Source organism: Oryzias latipes, chromosome 1 (genome assembly GCF_002234675.1).
Source record: "Oryzias latipes chromosome 1, ASM223467v1".
In the NCBI taxonomy this organism is placed as follows: domain Eukaryota; kingdom Metazoa; phylum Chordata; class Actinopteri; order Beloniformes; family Adrianichthyidae; genus Oryzias; species Oryzias latipes.
This window is the reverse complement of record NC_019859.2, coordinates 4,781,186-4,807,166: the sequence shown is the minus strand read 5'-3', so window position 1 is coordinate 4,807,166 and position 25,981 is coordinate 4,781,186. Positions and strand designations below refer to the sequence as shown.

The following is a 25,981-nucleotide window of genomic DNA, read 5'->3' as shown; positions in this document are numbered from 1 at the left end:
ACAAGACCCAGAACTGTTTGGAGTTTTGTGTTGAAGTATTCTTTTAGTTACAGCTGTTCATAAATCTGTCAGTAGTTAAAAGGAAAAACTGTTTTTCTGGTTTAAAAACCCTTTTGATCCCTTCAAAAACGTCAGGCTGTTTTCTGTTTTCTTGTCCTGATGTCGAGTCGAAGTGTTCATGAAAGCAGGTTAATGGTGTGTCACATTCCTTACTGATGTTTGTTCTGGGATGCTGGGTTTAAATTTAACTTCCCTTTCTTTGCCTTCTGCAGATTGCTGCTTTACACAGAGGAGGAGACAGCTTCCCACTCACCGCCGCCTCAGGCAAAGTGCTGGGAAAGGTGAGGAACAAGGGCAGCGGCGCGCGAGCAAAACTTTTCATCAGGCGGTACTCCGCTGAAAGCCAGATCCTCTTTAAAAGTCACAGCTGAAATGCGAAAAGAGACGTTTGCGTCTGTTTTTCAGGCTCTGCGGAGCTGCGATAAAAGCTCCAAGCCGGTGTACGTTTCTGTTGGCCACAAGATCAGCCTGGACACAGCCGTGCGCCTCACCCGGGCCTGCTGCCTCTTCCGGGTGCCCGAGCCCATCAGACAGGTAGAGACGTTCTGCAGACTCTGCGTTTGGTGGGACGCCGTCCTGCACTTTCTGTGCACTGCAAAAAAGAAAGTCTTATTTTCTGTTTGGAAGAAAATAATCTTATCAAAAAAGTTTTTCAATAACAAAATGATCTTGCTTTAATAGAATAAGTCTGAGTAACTAGATTTTTTTTTCTTAAAATAAAAAAGTGTCTTTCTTTCTTTTTTTTTATTCCTACTTAAAGAAAATCTGTCAATGTTGTCAAAATGTTTGACTTATTTCTAAGGGGCCTGTTTTTTACAGTGTGGCAGAGCCCGAAAACACGAAGAACAGGGACGGCTCTGCGTAAACTGCAGAGATTTCTTTCTTTTTCCAATACCTTATCATATGCAAAGGAGAGTGCAAACCATTCCAGACAATAATGAGGGCCCATCTGTCAGGGATGAGAGGGACACAGCCAACAGGCGACGCTAGCTCAGAGGCAAATTATAATCCTGTGTGTGATTTATGCTACGCCGGGGAAATGACAGCAAACACAAGACAAGGGGGACTTCATCATGAGTTACAGAGGTTTTTTTTTTTTCCTGAGAAAATCCAGATAATTTGAGTTTCACATTTCTCAAAGTCAAAGTGCCATAAACTCTGATTAATCTGTATCTTTATTTTTATGCTGTAGTAGTTTTCCAGCTGCAGAAAATGATTAACCGAGAGAAACTGGAACATGTCAGACCTAAAAGGCCTTCTGAGAGGGAGGAGAAAAGAAGAAAAGAAACGGCAAATGAGTGAAATACGTTTTTTTTGCAAACGTATCAAGACGCCAACATTCAGATTAGATCTGATCACAGAACAGTGTCCGTCCTTCTGTCACCTGTGGGGTAAAAACGTCCCGTTCTGGGCTAATAATCTGTGAGATTTAGGGTTAAATGGATTAATAAAGTTGTTCCTAAACACAAACTCTCAGACAAAGATCAAAAACCCTTCACGGCAAAAACAGGCGCTTTAGAAATCAGACAAATGTTCTTACCAGGCATTAGCAGATTTTCTTTTAATAAACAAAAACATTTACTTACCAGTGAGGTCAAGAAAAAGATCAATCCAATTCTTATTTTAGGAAAAAAAATTCTCGCAACCAAGACTTGTTTTCCTAAAATCTATTTTGCAATTGAAAAGCTTTTTTCGATTCGATTTTTTGGTCTTGCAAGACAGAAAATAAGACAGATTTTCTTTAAACACAACGGTCTTCGTACGTTCTTACAATTCAGTTTTTGCAGTGATAGAAGAAGAACGACTTGATGTTTTTGCCCGTGGAAACTGTTTTCCATCAGGAAGCTTTCAGACTTCCTCCATTTTCCTACTAAAGACCTCTGTTTGCTTCCTGATTAATGTTTTTATTTTATTTTATTTTTTGTTAATTCAGCTGCAGTCTCTAAACACTGCAAAAACAGGCCAGTTGGAAACAGGTCAAAAACTCTTAAAATGGTAAAATCTTTCTTTAACTAAAAAAATATATTTTTTTTACGCAAAAAATTCCAGTCTCTAAGATACTTTTTCTGTTGACTGACAGGAAACTATGAGTTTTTTTCTTGAAACAAGGGTCTTTTTACGAGATTTGGTGTGAATAAGCTGAGAATCTGTGACCTCTGACCTTTCCGCCTGTCTTGCGCGTTTCACTCCGATTGTCTGCTAAAGAAGAAGTCTGGACAGATGAACATCCTCACCTCCGATCGGGTCAACATGAACCTTCTTCCCTCTCATTCTGCCTCTCTACGTGTTTGTGACTTCAGTCTTTTCTCATTAAAACCTTTTCTATACCTCAATGTGAAATGATTTTGCTAAAGGTGCATTGAGAAATTTACATACTTGTTGCTTAAAAATACTTTGTTCTCTGTTAGCGTAAGGAAACACCTAAAACCCAATATCTCCCCAGAAAAGTCAGTTCTCATACAAGTCAAATGTTTTAACACTTTCACGCTGTATGACGCTTATTTACAGCGTACCTTTTGATCCAGCGCTTAATTTAGCATCACCTTGAAACTAAAAAAACATTGAAGATTATGTATAATTGGAAATAAATTCAGGCAAGATGTTCTTTTCTCATGATATCACAATAGCTCAAACTGTCCTGTTGTTGCCCTTGACGTTTGTTGAGTCATGTCTTCTTTTTTTAAAAGGATTCTTCATATAAAATGAGTAGTTTGAGGTTTTAAAACACAAACACTATCTGCATAAAGCTTGAAATGTCAGATGTAAAACATCCATCACATCTTTTGCGTTTGTCTTTTTCTTCCTGCCACTAGGCTGCGCTGTGCCTCTGCTGTTCTCACATCTGCCTGCACAGCAGCTCAAAGTCTGTTTTTCACCATGCAGGGTGTCGCTCATATGTGTGTGTGTTTATTCCATCACAGTGTGAGTTTTTAGTGTGTGGCAGAAGAGGAAAGAGGTCCGGACACCTTCCTCTGCCCTCTCACGGCTCAATTCCTCTTTGGTTCCCCCCGTTAGACTGTTCCCCCTTTATTTCCTGACATTCTCGTGTCTTTTTGTCTCATTTCCCTTCATTCAGTTTCTGTCATTGATCCTCTCTGCTCTTTTTTTTTCTGCTAGTATCACAGGGAAAAATATCAATTGTGATAATTGTGCTCTTTGAGCTCCTTTCCTCTAAGATGATCACAGCCGTTTGGAAACAAACTATTGAAAGCCAGGAGATGTAAGGCTTTGAACCGATGATTCAGTTCAGCTCATCAGCACAAACCCTATAGATCAACACTGAAGCACGGTGGTAAAAGGGTGATGGTTTGGGCCCCGGCACCTTGCCGTCAGATTGATGTGAGGCTCTCTGCAAAATAGCAAAACAGAGACAAGTGCTGCCGTTTATAACAGACTTTATATGACTGACTGAACCCATGAGCAGCAGTCAACCTCTATGCTGATGATCCTCAGAAACTCACACTTTCATTTGGACCCTTTCTTTTAACACTTTACTAAAAATGTTTAAAGTTATTGGATCGTTGCGTGTATACAGGCTTGTAGTGGGGGTGGAAAAGATTGTTTTGCATCGGATGTATTGTTTGCTCTCTGTGTCATCATTTTAAATCATATATTCAAAAAAAATTAAATAGGAATGTTCAAGTCAGAATATTCACTGAACATATTTTTTTTTCATTTTCTTCTTAATTGGTAGTTCTACCAAATAAATGTTGAACAAACACACACACACGTGGGCACACACACACACACACACACACACACACTGAATGGTAATAGTATAGCAGGAAAACCTAAGCGTGACTTAAAACTAAAAACTGAATTCCCACAAACACCAGATGTGAGTTTAAATTCATGTTCAGGTCAAGAGTTCACCCAACAGCCAGGAGGTGCTAACACTTTGACTTCCCGTTTGAAGCTCATTTGAAAACTAAAGTGACTGTACTACAGTCACTTTGGTTTTGGTGATGGGAGTATTGATGCCAAGGTAGCAAAATAGAGATGAAAATACTTTTCGAAGTATCAATTACTAAATGATAAATGAGTAAATCAAAGTGCGTGTGTCATTTCTAGATGGTTTTGGTTATTAGGTGAGTTATTGCAGTTTTGTGCCGAAACACCCCCCAGCCCACAGCATATTGAACCGCTCCATCAGATAAATGACCAGAGTGTGCGTTACCCTGAGCAACAACACATTACAGCATGAGTCTATGATTTTAATCAATAAAAAATTACCAGTATTGGTAAATGGTACTGAATATTTAATCATAAAATAGTTTCCATAATGTTGACCCTTCAATAGTCTAGTATCGCCCATCACTGGACTGTAGTCAGATTGATACACCAGGTAACCACTAGGTGGCGGAGTTACAACAGCAGGTCAATCTTGATCCACTCAAAAACTAAAACAAAATCCAATTTCAATGAAATCTTTTTAGTATTATTTAAAAAGTCGAATTATTTTATTTGTATTGATTCATTCTGCTTGTCCTGCTCCTTTGCCTGTTTTAGAAAAACTGGGTTTAGATGACAGCTAAAACAGTGATGAGCAAAACGATGAAGAACTGACCTCAGATCAGCCTTCAATACTAATGGGCAAAAACTTTGTTTATCTATGTATTCAATCAATCAGTCAAACTTTATTTATATAGCACAAAGTGCTAAGCTAACCGGCAAAGTGATGTTACCACCCAGTGAAGTCTTGAGGCATCCAGCTAAGTCCTATAATTAAAGTTTAGAAGAATCAAACCTGGAGGAAATCATACTGTTCAACTAACCATTTACTTCTGGTAAAGTTTAACCATTAAACAAAAATTTAACTGTCCAGTATTTTTGTCACCTAACAGAAGAATCTAAGATACATTTGCTTGAAATAAACCAACCAATCAATCAAAAAACATGAGTTTGAGCACAGAGCCCTGTAGGACACCGTTTTTGGCACTATTTTATGAAGAACTGTCAGTTCAAATGCTTAAATGGAACCAACTTTTTTTAAACATAATTTACGTAACAATTATCCATTGAATTGTTTTCACTTTCATTTGGCTAAATATATATAAAAAATCTGTATTTAAAACATTTATTTTTCAGTCAAAAGACAAACCAATGAGAGATGTTTGTTCATTTAAAACCTGACGTACAAAACATCATTTTTTTCTTCCTACAAACTAAGTGCCTCTTTAATTTAACAAGAGAAGCTTCAAACCACAATAAACCGCGCTAGTCAGTCATTTTACGGCAATTTACACACTTGAATAAAGATTTGCAGCTTTGATGACTCCATAAGCAGAATGTCTCCTTTGAGTTTCAGAATGATGGCGCCGTGGCAGATTACTGACATTAAAGCCCTTCTGTGCAACAAGCCTTCACGGCGACACCAGAATCTCTCCCCTGGCAGATCCTCACTTTACTTACTGCCAGTCTGGACCACTGCGGAGATAAATACAAACAGTTCACAGTCGTGCAAAGACGCTGAGTTTTCAACCAGATTGGAAAGATTTTACTATTTGACTGTTAATCTTACCAAAAACGGAATAGGTGGTTTCGTAAACAGATAAGAGGGGTGTTAAAACTTGTATTTATTTGTGTTAAATAAATGTTTTTATTTTTTAAATAAAATAATAATTAAAAAATGTCTCTATTTAAACGACTTTCTTCTATTTTAAACCCAAGTATTTTTCCGTCCAAATAAAAATTCTTCTTAAATATTGACTGAAATACTTCCATGTTATAGATTGTAAATGTTATACATAATTTCAGAATATCTTTTAATTTATTTAAGGTAAAAGCTTCAAAAAACACTGTTGTACAGACCCATGAGGATGTTTGGGGGTTTAAAGCTTCTTACTGCCTTAAAGAATTGTAGGATTTTTGTGTTCTATTCAAATCAAAATGAAAGAAACGGTTTTAGGAATTCTCAAGGTTTTTACAGAACTGATCTGATATCAATAATTTCTTTGGGTCTCCTTCAAGCGGAGCACAGTTCAAATAGACGGAGAAGACGAGGAGCAGCAGCAGCAAATCAACCGTTAACAGCCTTATTTTCCTTTCCTCCTGTTTTTCCTCTCGTCTCCACCTGTCAGTGCCGCCGTCGGATAAAATCCTCTCACCTTCAGATGAAACAAACCCCGCCCTCCATGGCGTGGGGGGATTTGGACGGAGAAAGTTGAAAGAGAGAAATGACATCATGGATGGGTTCTGCAGTGAGGGCTGATGTGTGAATGCACTGCAGCAGAACATCATAGTGGAGCGGCTAAAACACACACACACACACACACACACACACACACACACTGCCAGCCAATTCACACCCCTTCTCGCCTGTGCTCCATCACTCCATTAAATTCTCACACTGCCTCGGCGTCTCACACTTCAACATGCGATTGAAGTAAAAGACAAACACAGATCTGCCTCGGCTCGTCCTCTGCAGTCACCATGACAGCAGAGCAGAGGGCAGCCGCTCATCCAGAAGTCTTTACTGTTATTGCAAATACAAAAACAGATTTTTAAAATGAATTTCTGCGCTGCAGGGAAGTGGTTCTACGTTTAAACAAACTCAAACCGAAAACATATTTAAAAAAAAGAAAAAACAGTTGCTTTGTTTTAATGTTCTTTACAAGTTTCTGTGATGTCACAACCCAAATGTCTGGTTCTTCCTCTTCCCTTCACACTCAGAAAACACAAAATGTTCACCTCTGGAATTGAAAAACTGAGAGTAACATGCCTGAGTGGAACAGGTGCTTTTTGTTCTGTCCGCTTTGGAACGAAGTACGTCAGTTTGTCAACTGGATTTGTGAACCACAATGCTGCGATAAATGTGCAAACCTGTTTGGTGCACGCAGGTTGAGTTCATGTACATGCATGCTGTGGGCGACGGGTCAAAGTGAGCAATTCAAATCAAAGATCCATTTTTTTACTCATGGTTTTAGGCAAAATCTATAAACTTGTGTCGTTTTCTAGGACATAGTTTCTACAGAGGGGCAAGAGTTCGTTAATAATTCCTTTCTGAGTTGTGGTGGAGCTGTTGGCGCGGAGTGAGCGCGTCCCCGTTTCCCATCACTCATCCGTTTACACTCTCCCATAGCTTTCATCCCCTTACACCCCCATTCTAACATTACCGGTGCAACGAAAATGGTGAGCAATGTCGGAGCTCTCCAGCCGATCCACATTCCAGCTCGGACGAGGAAAACCAAGACATACATGGATCTGTTTTTCTGCAAGTGGATGGAGCAGAGCAGGGAGCTGTTAGCTCGCCAATTATAGCGCTTACTTCACAACTACAAGCTTTTTCAAACAGTTCTTTTTTTGTCTGCTCCTGTTTTACATCAGTTTGGATAAAGAAATACTCAGAAACGCAGTTTTAAGCTACTTTTTTTAAAAAAATATTGAGAAAATATTGAAAAAAAGGCAACAAAAACAGTTTAAAAAAAACACACCAAAACCACAGTTTTCATCATAGTAGGTTTTAATGCAATACTTAAGGGTGAGACGCGTGGGTCAGTGTTTATTCAGGATATCCCGCCTTCACCCAACATCAGCTGGGTCGGCTGCAGCATGGCCATGTTCCCAAGTGGATACAGCGGGTTCTGAAGATGCATGGATGGTTGGATGGATAGTTCATTCAAAAAACATCATATTTTTAGGCAAATATAAATGTTAGATAAAAAGCTTTGACCTTCACCATTCTGGTTAACTTAAAAACCTGCAAAAATGAAAGGTGAACCCACAAAGTGCACATGGAAAAACAAATCACGCCAAACTTTGAAAATGGTTTAAAAAAATTGCTTTAATGTTATTAATAATGTATTTAAATTTCCTGAGGGTATCAAGAAAATAAAAGCCTTCTGTCAGCTGACTGCACTCCAGTGCAACGGCACCCTCTATGACCTTGATGATTAATCAACAGCAAAATTATTTCATTCAAGATCTTTTTTTTTCTAAAAAGCAGGTCATGTATTGTTTTTTGTGAAACATCTTTGGATCAAATAATTTATTATTTTCTCAGCAGGTCTGTAAATAAACACTTTTGAGAGCTCCGACGGTTCTGTTTTTATGGATTATGTGTTTCTTAGTTCATTTCAACCAATTTTCAGGAATAGAACATAGAAAAAAAATGTTAAAAAAAGGGTTTAGCAAATCTATTAAAGATATGAATTCATAAATGGAATATTAAATAAAAAAAAAACTGCTGTCTTTTTGACATATTTGCTCTTAATCATAAAATTGACATATTTGCACTTAAAAACACAAATTGATTATATTTAATATGATGATTGTTTAACTTGATTAATCGCTTAAAAAGGAGTGAAAGGAAAGAAACTTAGATGTTTTTAATTTCAGAAATGTCATTTTCCAGCAGTAAAAACCAGTCACTTTATTTTTACTAAAATAGCATTGTTGTTTTTTTTTACTCTGTCCGCTCAGGTTATGTATATATAAAAAAAGCGATTTCACTACTGTAACCTCTCTGTTCTGTCTGCAGAAACACAAAACCAATGTGCACAAACAGCATAACTACACACCGCCAGAGCCTCGTCCAGCTCTGCAGTCTGCAAGAAGTCTAATGCAGTCGAAGAGAAACCCAATTTTCTCCGAGCTAATGCTCCTTGACAAACTTAGTGGTTGCTGTCAGACCACTTCTTTCTCCAGTAATTAGCTGGCAGCCTGGCTAAGTGGAAAATTGGTACAAAAAATTATATATTTTTGTAACGGATTGCAGGTTAAAGCTATTATTTATAAGCCAAAAAAATTGTGTTTAGATTTCTAATAAAAAATGTCCATCATTTCAGAGATTTGTCAGATCTGATGAGGTTCTTTATTTTATTTTTTTGTTGCTTAAAAGGAGGAAAGGTTTTCCAAAATTACAATAGAAATATGATTCACTTAGTTTCAAACCTTTAAGAAATCTTGAACTTTACAACTTTTTACTGTTGTTATCTTCATAGGAACAAAAACTCCGTGTGGAATCCGGTCTTTGTCCACGTAACCACATATTGATTATTGTTCATTACTTCCTTGTTCAAATCCATTACACCCCCACCCCCCCACGCTCTGATGGGAAAACATTCTCTGATAATGGGACGTGAAGATCTGGATGAGAGCCTTTTTCCAGACCTCTCCTCGGCCTCTGAGTGCTTCAATCCGCTGGAAATCACTCATTATGCTGCCTTGTCTTCCCAGTTGTGCTGTTTGTTTCAGTGAAGCCAGGATGTCCTGTAGTAATGATGAGTTTGCGGTTCTTGTCAGACTCCTTTTGAACTGATTTGTCCGATTGAAGCACCAGCTGAGCTGGAGTCCTTCATTCCTGGACCCTGAGAATCCTCTGGATGTGGGATGTGTTCACTTTTCCTCTCTGGGTTGTTGCCACGTTCTCTTTCCGATCTCCTGCTGATCGCTCTACTTTAAGACATCTTCCAAAATGACAAATTAAGGAGGAAATATTTTCCTCAACTAATGAGGAGTTGTTTCTGCTGCTTGTTATGGTGCATCATCACTGTGATTGGTTAAAAAAAAATGTTGTAACAGACTTTTAATGTCTTCTTGGTGAAATTACAGCTCAACTGGACTGAATCACAATTGTGTGAACAGAATAATGACCGTATGGGTCTCTAATCAGTAAAGTTTGATGGATTTGAGACTGAGAACGTTTCCTCAGGAGGTTTTGTGAATTGGAGTCTGTTCCTTTTAGTGCAGGAGATGCTCTGGAAGATCTAGAGAGGGAGCCACATTATTCCGATGCAGAATCTTACAGACTACTTCAGAATTTCACCTCTCAAGGGGGGTTTTGGGCGGCTGACCAAACACACAAATAAACTTGGTGGAGACCACTGAACAGGAAAAAAGTTGCAAAAAGAAATCCAAACTGAGCGCGCTCTTATTGTGCTAATTTGCTCTCAGCTCAGTCTGGTTTGTTTTAACTATAAAGGGCCAATATCATGCTTTTCTTAAGCTTTTCAGAGTAAACTATATCCAAAGATACAATAATATATTACCTTTGGCACACTAAGAACAATTTTTTAAAATTGACTATGAGTTCTTTTTCATACCCGGAAGTAAGACGACTTGACCTCGGAGGCACAGCCATTTCTGAACTGTGGGGAACTAAGTATTTTAAACCTTTTTAAACTCAACCCATGTTATGTTAATTTTATGTCATTTTATTTCATGAATTTCACGTTAATAATGTACTTTTTTATTTATGTTATTTTATCTACAGTCTCTTGCTGGCTGGCCATGGTCAGCATGGGACAGAGGATGCAAATGAGCAAATGCTGCGTATTTAGTGTTTCTCTTTTTCAGAGTTTTTCACAGTTTTTTGTATGCAATGTAGCAAAAGCAAAATAGATTCCGGGTTGAAGCTCAAAATGAAAGTAACTGAGGCAAAGTCCACAGCCCTATAACCACCCTATTGGAAACTTTGTAAAAACTGTCAGGATTTTTTATTTCGTTTTTGGCTGAAAGGCTAGAATTAAAATCGTAGTTAACTCTTTTTTACGGCACACTGTGCTTTACGTCTTGATTGGCTGTTGATCTTGTCAACCAGTCTCCTCTGTGCCGTGACTCCTGTACAGAATGTGTTCAGATTCCCAGTTACATAAATGTGTGTGATGTCAACTATTGGCTACAGGGGACATGATTGACATCTGGTGACAGAGGTTTTGGTGATGTGATTTCCCGCTCCAGAATGGCGTTTGGTGTTGGCGCCGCCTGTGTCGTCCCTCCTCTGAAGTAGTGATAGTGCTCTCCCAAAGTCTGTTATGTTTTTTTTCTTATTCAAGTTTCTTTAAATTTGATTTAACTTTTGTCATTTAAACAAATTTTCACCATTACAAAGCATATTTTAGAGTTTAAAGCTGTTTCTAAAAGCCATTTTTTATTTATAACTTGTTGTTTCATTCACTTGGAGCTGATCCTAATTTGGCGCTCTAGAAAGCCCCCCCAGGTGGTTCGGTGAGCGGGCATCGATGCTGTTTGAAGCTTTGCAGTGCTCCATTGGAGGATGGGAGGATGCTGGTGTTTGTCTCTCTCTGGGCTCCTCCTGCCTCACAGATTGTGGTAAAAAATGTAAAAGCTTTACAATGGCGCTCCCAGATTGCAAAAAAAACCCAGATGCAATTTCAGTGTGAGTGATGAGCGGGGGGGGGCGTAGCATAAAAGAGATTGAGGAGACGGAGGGATATTGCTGATGCACATTTTGTGTGCGGTTATTGAAGCTGAGAATATTTGTGCATAAGACGGATTCTGGTTTTATTATTTTTGTTATTGTTTTTTTTTCTTTTTCTTTGTTGCAGTCTGCAGATTTATCTGCCCCCCCCCCCTGCAGGCTGAAACAATAGCTTTTCCCCTGCACGTTCGCCTTTTCTGTGACCCCCACCAAACCACATTTTATGTCTTTTTTTTTTGTTTTTTACAGCTTGCTCTTAATGATTCAACACTTTTTCAACTTCCTCTCACCCCTTTGTTCTCTCTATTATGTTCTTCACTGTGGCAATCTTTTTTTTTTTTTTTGTCTGTTCTCATCCGACCACCCATCTATCTGTACCGCCATCGCCCGCTGTGCTCGCTAAATAATTCAAGTCTGCAAAGTTGTTGTGTTTTTGATGGGTGTCACCTCTGCCGAAACACAATGCGGGACTCGTGTGTGTCACACACACACACACACACACACATGCACGCAGGAAAGTCGCACCATAAAAAAAATGTTTTTACAAAGATTTCACTTTGTTCATGTCTGTTTTATGAGCTTCACCGGTAATATGGCGCTTTTCCATTTTGCTCTAAAGTTGTGCTGCAGAGTAATGTGTGGGCCAAACTCATAACTTTACTGCGATTGTTTTGGTGTGCTTGTTTGTTCTGAGTTTTGTGTTTTAAGCATTTGGAATGGGGAGGTGGATTTCAGGATTTGGTGACGGTCAGATCTACATTTGCCGTTTCTCAACAAGGCTTTCCTTCAGAAAACCTGGGCTATAAAAGCTGCAGAGTGTCTTGATAACTTATGGATTTAATATAGATACAGATACTTGATGCATATAGCAACCAGTAATGTTGGCCAGAGGCTTTGTAGTCTCTCTATATATTTGAAAAATGGGCTACTGAAACATTTAAACAATTTATCCGGCAACTGGCTGGCTTTAAGTCAGAAATGAATCCACTTGGGTGTTTCAGGATGTTTTTCAGGAAGTCTGATTTTTTTTCCAGATGAAAAAGCAGCACTGAGAGTTTCTGGATGTGTGAAAAGAGGATCTCAGGAGGTCAGGATAGCTTGTAAACAGCTTTGTGTTGATCATAAAAGGAAGGTTGAGGCCAGAGGGTGAATGTGACGTCACCAAACCTGGACTTTTTACAAAGACAAGACTATTTGGTCTTGGCAAGACATAACACACTACAAAAGCAGGTTCCCAGGATATTAAAATTTGAAAAATGTTCTTTAAACAGTCCAAAGAATTTGCCAAAGGGGTTGATAAAAATGGTCTTACGAAGAATTCTTATTTTAGGAAAAAAATCACGAAGACATGTTTTCAAACTTCTTAAGACCTGAGCTCTATGCATGTAGTCACAGGGCCCCAGTTAAGCAGAATTAACTACTGTAGTAACATAACCCAAAATGTGATGTTGACACCTGCATTTTGATCCACTCCGACTGATTTCTGATGATGGAGGACATTCATAAAGAAAACTAAGCTCAAAAAGGAGCTGTTTGAAAATGAACTTAGCAACGTGCAGGGAAAGGGGGCGGGCATGCAGTGCGCCAACAGTCCCGCCCACAACTTAGCAAATTTCTAATGAACTACTGCAGAAACTATGTCCAAGAGAACGACACAGTTTGTTTTTTGCCTAAAAACAGTATAATCATAATCAAAAGACCACTGGGAACCATTTTACAATAGATGAAATAGGATAAAGGACTTTAAACTAAGATCATTTTGACATTTAAAAAAAGTGGGTCTAAATGACCCAACTCCCAATGTTAACAGGCCTAGGATAGCACAAGGCTTACTAAGCTCCACCCAACTTCCCACCAGAGGTTATCTGAAATGTAATTTCATATCCTGCTGATAGTAAATTACAAAAACACATTTTGGTTTTGTTTTAATCTTAACCAATGTGCTAAAAAAAACGCACAAAAACCTTTCTTCACTCGCGTTTTCCGTTTTAAAACTTGGGAAAAGGTCTTTGTGGAATAGAGTAGACTTTTTGACGGATGAATTTTCGTCAAGCAGCTCTTTGTTGCTCATTCTAAAAGCAGAACCTCTGGAGCTTTTTGTCTTCAAACTGAAAGCAACAGGAAACTTTGTGTTTGCCGTAATTTGAAGGGAACCGACGAGTTTCAGAAGAAGACCCACGAGTGCTAAAAGCTCACCAAGCTGTGACAGTGTTACTTCGGCTAACTGGGAAACAGTCGGTGACAGCAGAGCGCCACCTGTGGGAGACACCAGTTGGGAATTTTTTGAATGCAGGATGTGACAAATTTCAAAATGCCGGCTCACCTTTGGGCCCCGATGCTGTCTGTCATCACGTTGCTGTAGCCTCCAGACTGTGGACAAACAGAGCGAGGGACTCGGGACGTGGCGTGAATGTGAGCGGGAAGGTGTTTTTTTTTCTAAAAAATAAATAGAAAAATTATACAGTGAAGGAAAAATACAAAAACAGTTCAAAAAAAGCACACTTGAGTGGATTTTTTACAAAGGAATCCAGAGGGCAGCATGTGTGGAGCTGTTGGGCTTTAGGGTCTAACGGTGGGCTGAAGGATAAAAGCTGCCCGGGCCACTGGACCAACACTTTTTTTCTGAAGGGATTCGCACTCAAAAAAACCCCTGCAGAACCTAAAACACAAATATGTTCACTGCTTTCAGTTTGCAGAGAAGTGAACAGAAGACAGCATTGATTATCCTCGGTTTATGTCGAGTCCCTTCAGCCTGACGGCTTTAAAACAAAAAGAAAATCTATTTTATCTGCAAGTGGATGCATCAAAATGGAGCGGAGCAGGTAGCTTGTGGCCCGCCGTTGTTAGTTCTAAGTCACACGTCACAGTTTTTTCCCCAACTGCATTTTTTCAACTGGCTCTGATTCACAACAATTTGAAAAAAGCAATACTCGGAAAAGCAATTTTGAACTTCATTTCCTTTATAAATGTCCTCCATCATGACAAAGATGCTACAAGGACATGATAAAAACATATTTCAAATTCCAACGACTTTACTTGGGCTAATTCTTTTTAAGGTCCAGACAATAGCTATTGAGAAAGTTAAACACGTTAAAAAGCAATACTATAAGTCCTCGATACGAGGAGAGACACAATAGTACTCAATAAAACACAAAAATAACAAAGTAACAGTAGTGTGCACATGTCGAGTTGACTGTGTTGCACTAGCTTGATTGTAAGTCGGCATTCAGCAGCTGGCCTGCCCCGGAGACAAAAGTGGTTCTTCAGTCTGCGATGTGAAGGAAGCCACTTGAATATGAGAGGGGTTCTGGAGGGTCCCGTGGGCTTTTTTGGCTGTTTGCTGATCGCATAAAATGTTCTGGTCGGCCGATCAATGATTTTTTTTAAGCAGACGGTTTCTGTTTCTGCTTTTAGTTAGTAGGTGAAACCAGCAGAAATGAGAATGCTGCTTTCCGTGAAAGAAGTACAGAATCTGAATCTGGCTAAAAATGGCATGATCTTAGTTGAAAGACGCTTTAACAATAGATCCAAAGATGACATTTTTTTTAACATGCAGTACAAACTATTCAAAGTAAGAGATGTGGAGAGGAAATGTATTTTATACTTTCACTAAGCTTTACCATGAAGGAATTCAATTAATTTGGATTAAAAATGTGACTGGAGGTGATCCCAGCTGATGTTTTACTCCTTTTTTTAAACAAACTTGGGTCTACTTTCCTGTTTTCTCCTATTTGCCACACCTAATTCTTCCAAATTTAACTTAAACATCTTACACGGTTTCACCTGATGTTGAAAAAGCATTTGGTTAAAATAAAGGTTTGATTGGCCACCTGAGAAAATTCAGCATTAACCTAAAATAAAAAAAAACAAAAACCAAGAAGTGGTTTCATTCAGGTGACATTAAGATGGAAAATGTGAAACATCTCTGTAATTTTCTTTTTTCTTTCTTCCTGTCGTCTTCTTCCTCTCTTCCTGACTTTCTCATTTCTTCTCCACAGGCCGACTGTCTCTCCAGAGAATACCTGCGCAAACACTTCCCAGCTGCAGATACATGAACCCGCAGAGTTAGGTAACTGACAAATAACTCACACACATGAATCCTGACAAAAACACACAGCTTCTGCAGCAATTATTTGACTTTCATGTACAAATCCGCTGCCGCTGGAGTGATTTGAAGTCTTAAAAAAAAGGCTTAGAAAACCCAGCAACTGATTCATCAAGGAAGCCCCCTTAAATCCCAGAGTGATGATCAGCCTGTTGACTGAGACTCTGATCATTCGGGGATAATTTGCTGAGAAAGCCAGGCAAAATGTATTAAAGATGCAATGAAAATGGGAGATTAAACCAATAGAAACTCCAAACTTTCAAGCATTTTCTGGATAATTACTTGCCTTGAAAGTTAGATTCACTAACCTGAATCTGAACCTTTGCTGCTATGCTACTGTTTGTTGTTTTTGTTAGCTTTTGTTGTTCGTCTGCCTTTAGAGCCAGAGTTTCAGCCTCTGTGACCGGAAAGAACTGCATCCTTCAGGGGTCGACGGGGGCAGTTTATGAGTTTTGATGGGATCTTTGCCTCTGCGGAAGGGTCTGGACGGGTCATCCAAGGACAGCTCAAGTCAAAATTCACTAAAAACGAGCAATTGGTGGGCAGAGAAAACCTTTGATCCCACGATTCCTTTCTGAAATAACAGACCAGGCTGCTCCGTTTGACCGTACCTTCCTCATTAAAGAAGAAAGGCGCAGACCATTAGCTCCGTCAGAAGATTTGAAATCCTCATCAGCATTCACACTCGACCTTCGAACTCCAGCGTTTACAGACGTGCCCAGAATCAAAGCTCTGCGGCACGGAGGGAGAGGTGAACTCCAAAGAGTTCACGGGTTTTCTTAGCAGAGCACAGGCACACGGGAATGTATGCACATACCCCTTCCTCTAATAGAATGGGATGTTCATGTGCATCCGCTCGGAAGCTCCCTGACGCGGTGAATCCTCCGAGCGTGCTCCGTGCTTTGATCAGCCTCCTTACAAAAAAGGCTCTGGCAGAGAGAGAGCGGCTCCGTGCTGACTCAGCAGCCCCGTGGAAAACACCTCAACAGGCTGCAGGAACTTTTGATCAAATGGATTGCACCTTCAAAACGCAGTTGATAAATCAAAGCTGCGTTTCATTTCAACTTCAAGCTGTATGTCTTTAAACGTCATAAACTCAGGTAATTCAGTTGATATTCCAGCATTTGTTCTTTTTTTTTTACTCACAAATGCTACACTAAAACTGTGGTATTTGCAGATAATAGGATTTTTTTTTAAATGAAAAATACTCCAACCAAAAGTCCTGTTCTTCAAACAATGCTTTTATATTAAGGGTTTGTTCCCATTGATGGACAGCAGCAGTTACTAATGATCCTGTAGCTAAGCCATCTGATCAACAAATGCGTCAAGCCTTCATCTTCAGAAGCAGCTCTTTCCTTCACGGCAGAGTTGTCGGTTCAACCGCCCGGCCTCCGTTCATGACCAAGTAACGATTTGACGCCCAAGGTGTCTCCCACTGACGCAGCAGTACCTTTATTGCAGTTCTGTTGCAACTGATGTTCCAGTGTGTCTGCGTGTGAGATGATGCAACTGCACTGTAAAATGCTTTTGGGAGCCGAACAACGGTGCTGGTTCACTTCAGTCTGATGCTTTTGTTTCAGAAATATATGTAGCCCCATGTGTCACGCTTGTTTTATTGGTGGGATCAATATTCTTTCACACCAGAATTTGAGAGATTTACGTCCAAACAAGTTTGTTTATCCCTTAAATGCACCGTTAATTATTGACCCACCAACATATTTCAAACGCACGCTCACTTTTCACACTGGTTTAGGACGCACACTGCAGCTCTGATTTAGGAGCTCTGTGAAGGCGAAACGAGACGGCTGGATATCAGCCGTCACTTCAGAGCCGTGCGGCTGGACGCAGAGCACTAAACACTGTGGGTCGGACTGTAATATTTGGCTGCAGACTGAGGTCTGATTCCTGGGTGGCAGAAGGAGAGAAACAGAATTTCTGCCTCTGTCAGAGAAAGGAGAGAAACATGAAAGATGGAGGAGATCCCAACAGAGAGGAGTAGAAACATGGCTGCCGAGGGGGGATGGGGGGCTGAATCTGGAAAAGAAATCGATTGCTGGAAGACAGAACACAAAGAGAGTCAGGGGAAGAAGATAAAAGCTTCTCGCTACTGAGGAGAGTTATTTGCTGCTTACTTCTGGGTTTAACTTTTATTCCTGCAATGACCAAATGGCTGAGTTTTACGGTTTATTACTAATATTTTAAGACTTTGTTACGGTGGCCCTGAAATACAAATCACATCAACAAATCCCTCGACACAAAAACGCCTTGAGGATCACAACGACAATTAAATAAAAGCAAAACTACATGAAGTATTCACCGAACTAAAACAAAATTCCAAAAAATGAAACAAAAATGGAAAGTTTTAGGGGAAAAAAGGAATGTACTTTCCAGAAATCAAAATGAAATGTTGAAAAAACAAAGGTCAGCATTCTGGGACATCACTGACTGGATGATGACGTTTGTTCATCATTTCAACCGAAAGTCATTTGGCATGAAGTGATACTGGATGTGCTCAATGAGAATCAAAAAACTTTAATTAGAATGTGAACATGAAGGATGCATTTGAGAAAAATCAAACGTCATCATCCAATCAGCAATGTCCCACAGTACCTGCCTTTTCTTATTTCATTAAATTTTTGGGGGAATTCTGTTTTGATTTCTGGAATTTTATATTGATTTCTAAAATTAAATGCCGTTTTTGGTTTTTGGTTTTTTTAAGTGTCATTGTGATCTTTAAAAAAGTTTTTTTGCTTTTAGTGAATTGTTGATGTGAGTTGCATTCAGGGCCACCGTACTTGATGGTGACCCATGAGGCAAGACAGATTTCTTTTGACCCAACTTTTCTTCTCACTTCATCTTTTTTCTCTGTTTTTCCTCAGACAGAAAAAAAAACACAAGGAAATGCTACAGATCCAAACAAGATGCATTTATCTGTAGTTTCTAGAATAACAGCTTTTCTTAAATCTCCATAATATCCAGTTGTTTTAATTAAAAATTAAATAAAATTAAAAATATTGCGACCTTTTAACAAAAGTTTTGTTACAGGTTTTGAAATAATCATTTTTGTCAGTGAACAGTCCAAATGGAATTTACAAACATCTCAGTGATGACCGTATTACAAATATTTGCCACAACAGTTTAAGTACACATTTATGATGTTTAAACAGTTATTGCAATATTCTTAAATGACAGGGCGAGAATGGTAGAAACTTTGACTTAAGCCGACCTGTGCCAATCACTGCTTACTCACGATGCCTTGCTCCAACATGGCGGCGTCTTAATTGCAGAAAAATGGCGGTTGACTTTCCCTCATTTCATTGGAGCCAGAACTAAAGCGTTTTTTTATGGATGACACAACACTCACTCATCCTCATATACAGTCAATGTGTTGGACCCAAAAGACGGTGCAGAGAACATCTGATAGAGAGCAGAAGCTTTTCCAAAGTTTGGCAGACAAGACCTATAAAGGTTGTTCAATCAGCTTCATGCTGATTTACAAAATGCTAACCTTTAAAAGAGTATTTCTATAATGTCACCGGAATGGAATTTGGCTAGGTTTGTGCGATGAACTAAGCTGGGAGCGCCTCTTAATAATGTGTTGTCTCACAGACCTAATTTGTTGCTGTGGTGGTAATTAAATGATTATAACTGCCAGTTTTACCATTCGTTGCTATATTTTGACTTTATGTTTCAAACTATCATTCTGTTTGATCTCGCTTTGGCAAACTATTTGGGGTTGCCATGTACGTAAGCATTTGGAATGCCAAGACTGCAGTAACCTGGCAAAAAGCAAAAGAGAATTAAAGAGTCCCCATGCAACAGCTTCAGTCACAGCGCTGACTGATCACCTCCTCTGCATTAAACATCATGAAGGCTTTAAATCAATTCAACAAGAAAGTGAGAAAAATTTCGGCTTTCAGTGTCTGTAAAGGTTAAATACAACAAAACTTAAACACGAATAACCTTAAACTGTCAAAAGAGTCAGTGTTTCAGAAAAGCCATATGTTTTACAAAGTTTAAGAATTTTAAATTAGCCGTGGCTAATTACTGTAGTTTTTTTAAATGTGTGATTTAATTAACTAGTCCTTAGTTAACCTGATTATTCTTTCATAAATGTGCTCAGTCATTTTTGAAGCAGTGATATATGCATTTTTATAATATCTTAAGACTTTCCACTTTAATAAGCTTAATGTTATCTTTATTTCATGGACATATTTTGAATTCTTTTGGTAAAAAAAGAACAATGTATCACGCTGTAACTCACCTAATTCCCTTTTCTAGCCTTAAAGTGTGCAGAATGGGGCACAAAACAGTTTTAGTAACTTTTAAAGACCAACAGTGCTGTTCCATTTTGGTGTTTAGTTAGCCGGAACCTCACCTCTGCTCAGGTCTGATTGTCAATAAGAGTTTTAATGATTTGCTGGTAGTAATGACTTCTGAATAATGAATAATGCCTGTCGTGAGTTTAGTCTTTTGGCTGTTCGTAGATAGGCCGAGTTTTTATGGTCAGTCCATACCATAAAGGGTTGCTCAGTCCCCTACAGCCAGTGACACCACTCCTCTAGAGCCAGTTTGATGGCCAGCAGCTCACGGTTACCGATGTCACAATTTTGCTCAGCCGGAGACACTTTGCAGAGGGTTCCTCCTTTTGAGAGGAGTTACTGACTGCCTCGATTTTAGAAGGACTCTGTGAATTTAGCATTTTTAAAACTTGACAAAGAGTTGATTTTCTAACAGTCTCTCTAGCACCTGACGGACATGATTTTCATGTTGAGTAAGGTTTTGGGAGTAAATGAGGATATCGTTCAAATAAACGAAGGCGAAACGATTGAGAAAGTCTCTTAGTACACCGTTTATCATCCTCTGAAAAACTGCGGGAGCGTCGGTTAACCCGATGGGCATAACCGTGTACCCATAATGTCCGAGGGGTGTGTTGAAGGCCGTTTTCCACTTGTCACCTTCCTTGATCCGCACTAGGTGATAGGCATTGCGTAGGTCCAGTTTTGAGGAGATCCTTGCCTCCTGAACGGAATCGAACACAGAAGTGATGAGAGGGAGTGAGTACTTGTCCTTAATAGTTATGTTATGACCTGACTCCTCTCTTCCACCCTACTCCCTCCACTCTTGTCTATCTGAAATCATAAACTGGTTCACTCTAAACCTTCTCAAACTCAATAGTGATAAAACCGAGCTACTTCTCGTCGGTTCCAAATCCACCCTCTCCAAAGCCACAAGTCTTACTCTTTCCATCGATTTGTCTTCTGTCTTCCCCTCCCTTCAGGTGAAGAGTCTGGGTGTCATCCTAGATAGTTCCTCATCTTTTCAGTCACACATCAATAACATTACTCGGTCAGCACATTTCCATCTACGTAACATTAATCGTCTACGCCCCTCCCTCACTGTCTCCTCTGCTTCTATCCTGGTCCACAGTCTGGTCACTTCCCGTTTAGATTATTGCAATTCCCTCCTCTTTGGTCTCCCCCCAAAAAAACCCTCAATAAGCTCCAACTGGTCCAGAACTCAGCTACACCCACATCATCTCCGGAACCCCTTCCATCAGTCACATCACCCCAGTTCTCCACCAGCTGCACTGGCTCCCCATAACCTCCAGAATCCAATTCAAACTCCTCCTGTTCACCTTTAAGGCCCTCCATAACCTGGCTCCTCCTTGTCTCTCCGACCTCATCCATATCAAAACCTCCTCTCGTTCTCTTCGGTCCTCCTCCTCTGTTCAGCTTCCGGCGTAAAACATTGCCAAGTTTACAATGCGACTTGTTCGCTGTGGCGACCCCTGATGGGAAAAAGCCAAAAGAGAAACAACAACCTGTGCCTAAAACCGCTACCACTACGCGCCCCCCCTGGCATCGCATCGCGCCCCCCAGACGACGTAGGAGGTTTGGTCCATGTCGACATGACAGCGTCACGCAGTTGCTGCAGATTTGTCACCTGCACATCCATGATGCCAATCTCCCGTTCCACCACATCCCAAAGGTTCTCTGTTGGGTTGAGATCTGGTGACTGTGGAGGCTATTTAAGTCCAGTGAACTCATTGTCATGTTCAAGAAACCAGTCTGAGATGATTCCAGCTTTATGACATGGCGCCTGCTGAAAGTAGATGGTTCACTGTGGTCATAAAGGGATGGACATGGTCAGCAACAATACTCAGGTAGGCTGTGGCATTGTAACAATTGGTACCAAAGGGCCCAAAGTGTGCCAAGAAAATATCCCACACACCATGACACCACCACCACCAGCCTGAGCCGTTGATACAAGGCAGGATGGATCCATGCTTTCATGTTGTTGAGTCCAAATTCGGACCCTACCATCCGAATGTTGCAGCAGAAATGGAGATTCACCAGACCAGACAATTCTTTTCTAATCTACTGTCTAGTTTTGGTGATTCGGTGTGAATTATGACCTCAGTCTCCTGTTCTTAGCTGACAGGAGGGCACCTGGTGTGGTTTTCTGCTGCTGTAGTCCATCTGCATCAAGGTTGGATATGTTGTGCATTCAGAGATGTTCTTCTGCAGACCTCGGTTGGAACCAGTGGTTATTTGAGTTATTGTTGCCTTCCCATCAGTCAGGAACCAGTTTGGTCATTCTTCTCTGACCTCTGGCATCAAAGACATTTCCGCCCACAGAACTGGCGCTCATTGGATATTTTCTCGTTTTTTAATTCATTCTCTGTAAACCCTAGAGATGGTTGTGGTTAAAATCCCAGTAGATCAGCAGTTTGTGAAATACTCAGACCAGTACCAACGACCTTTCCACATTCAAAGTCACTTCAATCACCTTTCTTCCACTGTTCTGATGCTCAGTTTGAAGTGCAGCACATAGTCTACATGCCTAAATGCATTTATTGCTGCCATGTGATTGGCTGAGCAGTTGGACAGGTATGCCTAATAAGGTAGTCAGTGACTCAGTGAGAGTAGAATGGTTTAGATTAAAGGCTCCTCTAGGGAGGAAACTTTCAACTGAAAGTGCTTTAGATTTGTTCCAACAAGAGGAAGCTTTCAGTTGAATCCTATTGTTTGTTCTCTAGGGAATAACTCAGCATCCGATGGCATGAGCTGATGGGAGGAAGTTCTAATAACCTTGCTGAAAACTCATGCAACCTAGATCTGACCTACAAATAAGTGCACATGAACTTTTGAACAGTTCTGTCTGCTATACTAATAGTATGAATGTTCTGCATGTTTTGCCATTTCCCAATATCAAGGGTTAAATTACAGAGGCAATAAAACCTCCTCCATTAATATTTTACAGCATTTGCTCAGAGAGTCATGGCTGCCTGGTGATTTGTTTGACTTTAGTCCTTTTTTTATGCTTCGTTTCATTCTATCTTAGGGATGTAATAGATTAAATACCCATCTCCATGGCGGGTAAATCCAATGTAACTGTAATTATTTCTCATCTCATCTTTGTCTTTGGCTGGAGGCTTTGAATATAAATTTTCGCAATAGAATTCAAAAGCCTTTTTTTCCTGTTCGTGTTCATACACTAAATGATAGGAGAGATGACATCCTCTGTGTTGCTGCTGAGGCTTTAATTTAATATGATTTACTAATTTAACACCAGCTGACATCTGAAGTCTTCTAAGTGTGCATCACTGAGAAAGTAAAAGTTTAATCCAATTCAAGCTAAACTCTTTTACATTTTGTTTCAAAAATAGCTAAAGTTAGAGGCTAACAGGTCTTTAAAAAAATTGAGTATGAAAAGGAACGACTCCCAACTATTAGTGAAAAAGCCCTCAAAATCTCATAATAATGTGAATTATGTGCTACTTCAGTTTTATCTGAATATTAGAAATCATTAAGGTCAGGATTTCTATTCTTCAGGGCAACAAAACTTAAAGTTTCATCAAGAAAATATTTAACTGATCATCCAAGTAGCTTCTGTATAAAGAGACTACTTCAGGTTTGTTTTTTTATTTCCAAAAAAGCGTCAATCTTTTTTTTTATGATGAACCTTTAGGTTATGTTGCCTTGAGGGACTGAAGTCTTATAGTACCATAAGCTGAAAGACGGAGAATCTCTGCAAATATAAATCATTTAGGCTTTTAGAAAAGAGTTACAGTTAATGTAGAGCAGAGTGTCATCTGCAAACCAATAAACGTTCATTCTAACTCATGTATGATATTACTTAATTCAGGCACGTATTAGCTTATCCCTTTAAACCAGAGCTTTAGCTCCAGTGTTTACATTCTTTTAACAACCAAGCTCTTCAACAGTTGATGCACTTAACGTAATTCCAGTGGATTCTGAAGCAGAGAAAATTCTGCACTTAAATGCAACACTTTACAGTAGTGCAGTGCTTATGTGATCAACGTGAATCATTTGATTCTGTTGCAGATAAAACCTGCTTTGTACCATTATGCAAAACCTGTTAATGTGATGCATAATGCAAAGCCAAAATGCAAAGTCGTTTTTCCCCGCGTCAGAATCAGATGATTCCCATTGATCATGTAAACAGTAGACGTGTTGCAGTAGATAAAAGAGCTTGTGTTATTTAGGTGTTGCTGGCAACATCTGTAATGTTTAAAGAGTTAATGTTATGGGGCTCAGCACGGAGCCTTGAGGAACACCACAACTGACAATTAAAGGTCTAGTCATATGCACCGATATGGGGGATTGTAACCTGTTCAGGTGCTATGGGCTTTGAGTTGTCCGGCCGTGTGGCGGGTCATAAGGAGGAGTGGCCACATCCTGAGGGTAGCACAGGTGTCTTGCAATTTTTTTTTAGGCGACTTAAAAATGAGCCTTTCACAGTCTGCTAGGGGTTCTTTATGGAGGATCTAGAGGCTCCAGAAATTGAAAATCTGTAGGACACACCTGCGTCTGACCTACTTTATCCTTGCTTTACCCTTGCGTGTTGTATAAGTGATCGCTGAGACCTGTCACTCGCAGCATGCCTGGAAAAAAATTGGTATGAGCATTTTTCGCTCTATGGGTTCACTGAGCGGTCTGCAACTCTTGATACTCTGTGTGGGCCATGTCCGTGCCCTTTACGGGTTTGCCCTTTTTTTTCTACCAGTATTCACTGCGTATCTACCTGTAATGACAGTTATGACTAAGGCATCTATTTTAATCATCCATATTGAGCCATTTTGTCATATCCTTTATTTAATATCTGTCTTTTTCTGACTTTCTTGTGTTAATTACGGATATATTGGCAGTCAGATATCATTTCTGGATCTTTTCTTCTTTAATTTAAACAGACTCTAATCTACAGATTCAGCCAAACCTTTTTAATTAGACAAGTCCAACCAGTTTAGGTGTCCACCTTTTCAGTCTTTTTGTTTTTTTTAAAGTATCTTTTATTTTCTTTGCCTCAGGGCTGCCTTAATGTAGAATTTCCTCCCTGTGGACTGAGCTGCACATTGAGCCAGAGGCGCTAACAGACGTGTATATCAGCTGATCCTGTACAGAGTCAGTCTATGTAATAGTCAGTGGGTTGAAGTCAGGTAAAAAACTAAAAAATAATAGCTAAAGTAATGTTTTTGATCAGTGTGATAGACTGACATTTCAGTTTTCATTATAACAGCAACTACATTTATTTTGTCAATGATTTTTTTTAAATGGTTTCCTAATATCCAATGATGATGATGGAGTGAGGATTTGGTGGAACTATCCGAAAGAAAAGGCATTGACGTGGTGGGAAAATCCCCTCTCCTCCTCCCCCTCCTCTTCCTCCTGCCCCTTTGATGCGGAGGAGGAGAATCCGCATCCTTTTCATCATGCCTGGCCTCACACAGAAAAGCCCTCTCTCTGCCACAGCACTGCCATGGAGTGGCTGTTGGAGTGCTGATAAATGGCTGCTGCCTGTCTCATTTTTCACCTTCTCCTCGTCAGACGCGCTGACAACAAACCCAGCGCGCTCTTCGCTGATAACAAGAACAATCGCTGAGCCCCAGGAATGAAAGACAGCATGATGGAGAGGACAAATGCCAGGAAGGATGAGTTTGAGGGATGAGGGGATCGGACAGACGAAGCAAGAAACTTTGGCGTCAGTTAGGTTTTGCCTGTAAATACGCACTTACTGGTGACGATCAGGAGCGAGATGGTTTCAGCTTTAGAGCAATTCTAAAAACCTCTGACATCAAACGTGCTTAACAGAAAGCTGTTCTGTAACAGGATCATCATTTTGAGAGGTCACCTGACTTTGAATCAGATCTCCTGGGTAGAGAGAAATGAAAAGGTTTGGAGGTGATGCAAACATGTGAAAAGGCTCATCAATTTCCCTTTGCTGGTGTGCTTTGCCCTTTTGCCGTGATCTTTTGGATGAGTGATAGTAGAGCTGAAAGTGAGTCATGTTCACCCTGATCTGTAGGACTGTGCATCGATGAATCGCTCCAAGAAACCAGGGAGACTAAAATAGGGTTTGTGAGTTTTCAAGTAGATTAGCTTCAAATGGGATTTCTGAGCATTACTGTATTCCAATAGTGATGGATCTGGAAAAAAAAAATGCTGTTCGAAAAAGTTCCTAAAGAAGAACATATGCTGGGCGGGAACCCACGCTCCCTGTCCTGCTCCATTCTGATGCATATACTCCTAGACGACTAGATCAACGCACGTCTTTGTTTCCCTCGTCTGAGCTGGCATCTGACTCAAAGCTGTACGGCTGGATAGCTCCAATACTGCTCACCATTCTTGTTG

General features: G+C 39.9%; 1 non-coding gene across 7 annotated transcripts in view; it reads left to right on the top strand.

Annotated features, from left to right (window-relative positions):
* The first annotated feature begins 249 nt into the window (after positions 1 to 249).
* Positions 250 to 25,981, top strand: part of LOC101156709 — a 92,130-nt gene continuing 66,398 nt past the window's right edge. For 6 of the 7 annotated variants that reach the window (XR_002873249.1, XR_002873251.1, XR_002873253.1 and 3 more), the window contains exons 1-3: positions 250 to 341; positions 466 to 594; positions 15,220 to 15,290. This is a non-coding gene — a transcript (uncharacterized LOC101156709). Of the gene's footprint in view, positions 342 to 465; positions 595 to 15,219; positions 15,291 to 15,706; positions 16,440 to 25,981 lie in introns of those variants that run through there. The other variant, XR_002873254.1, reaches the window with a different exon arrangement.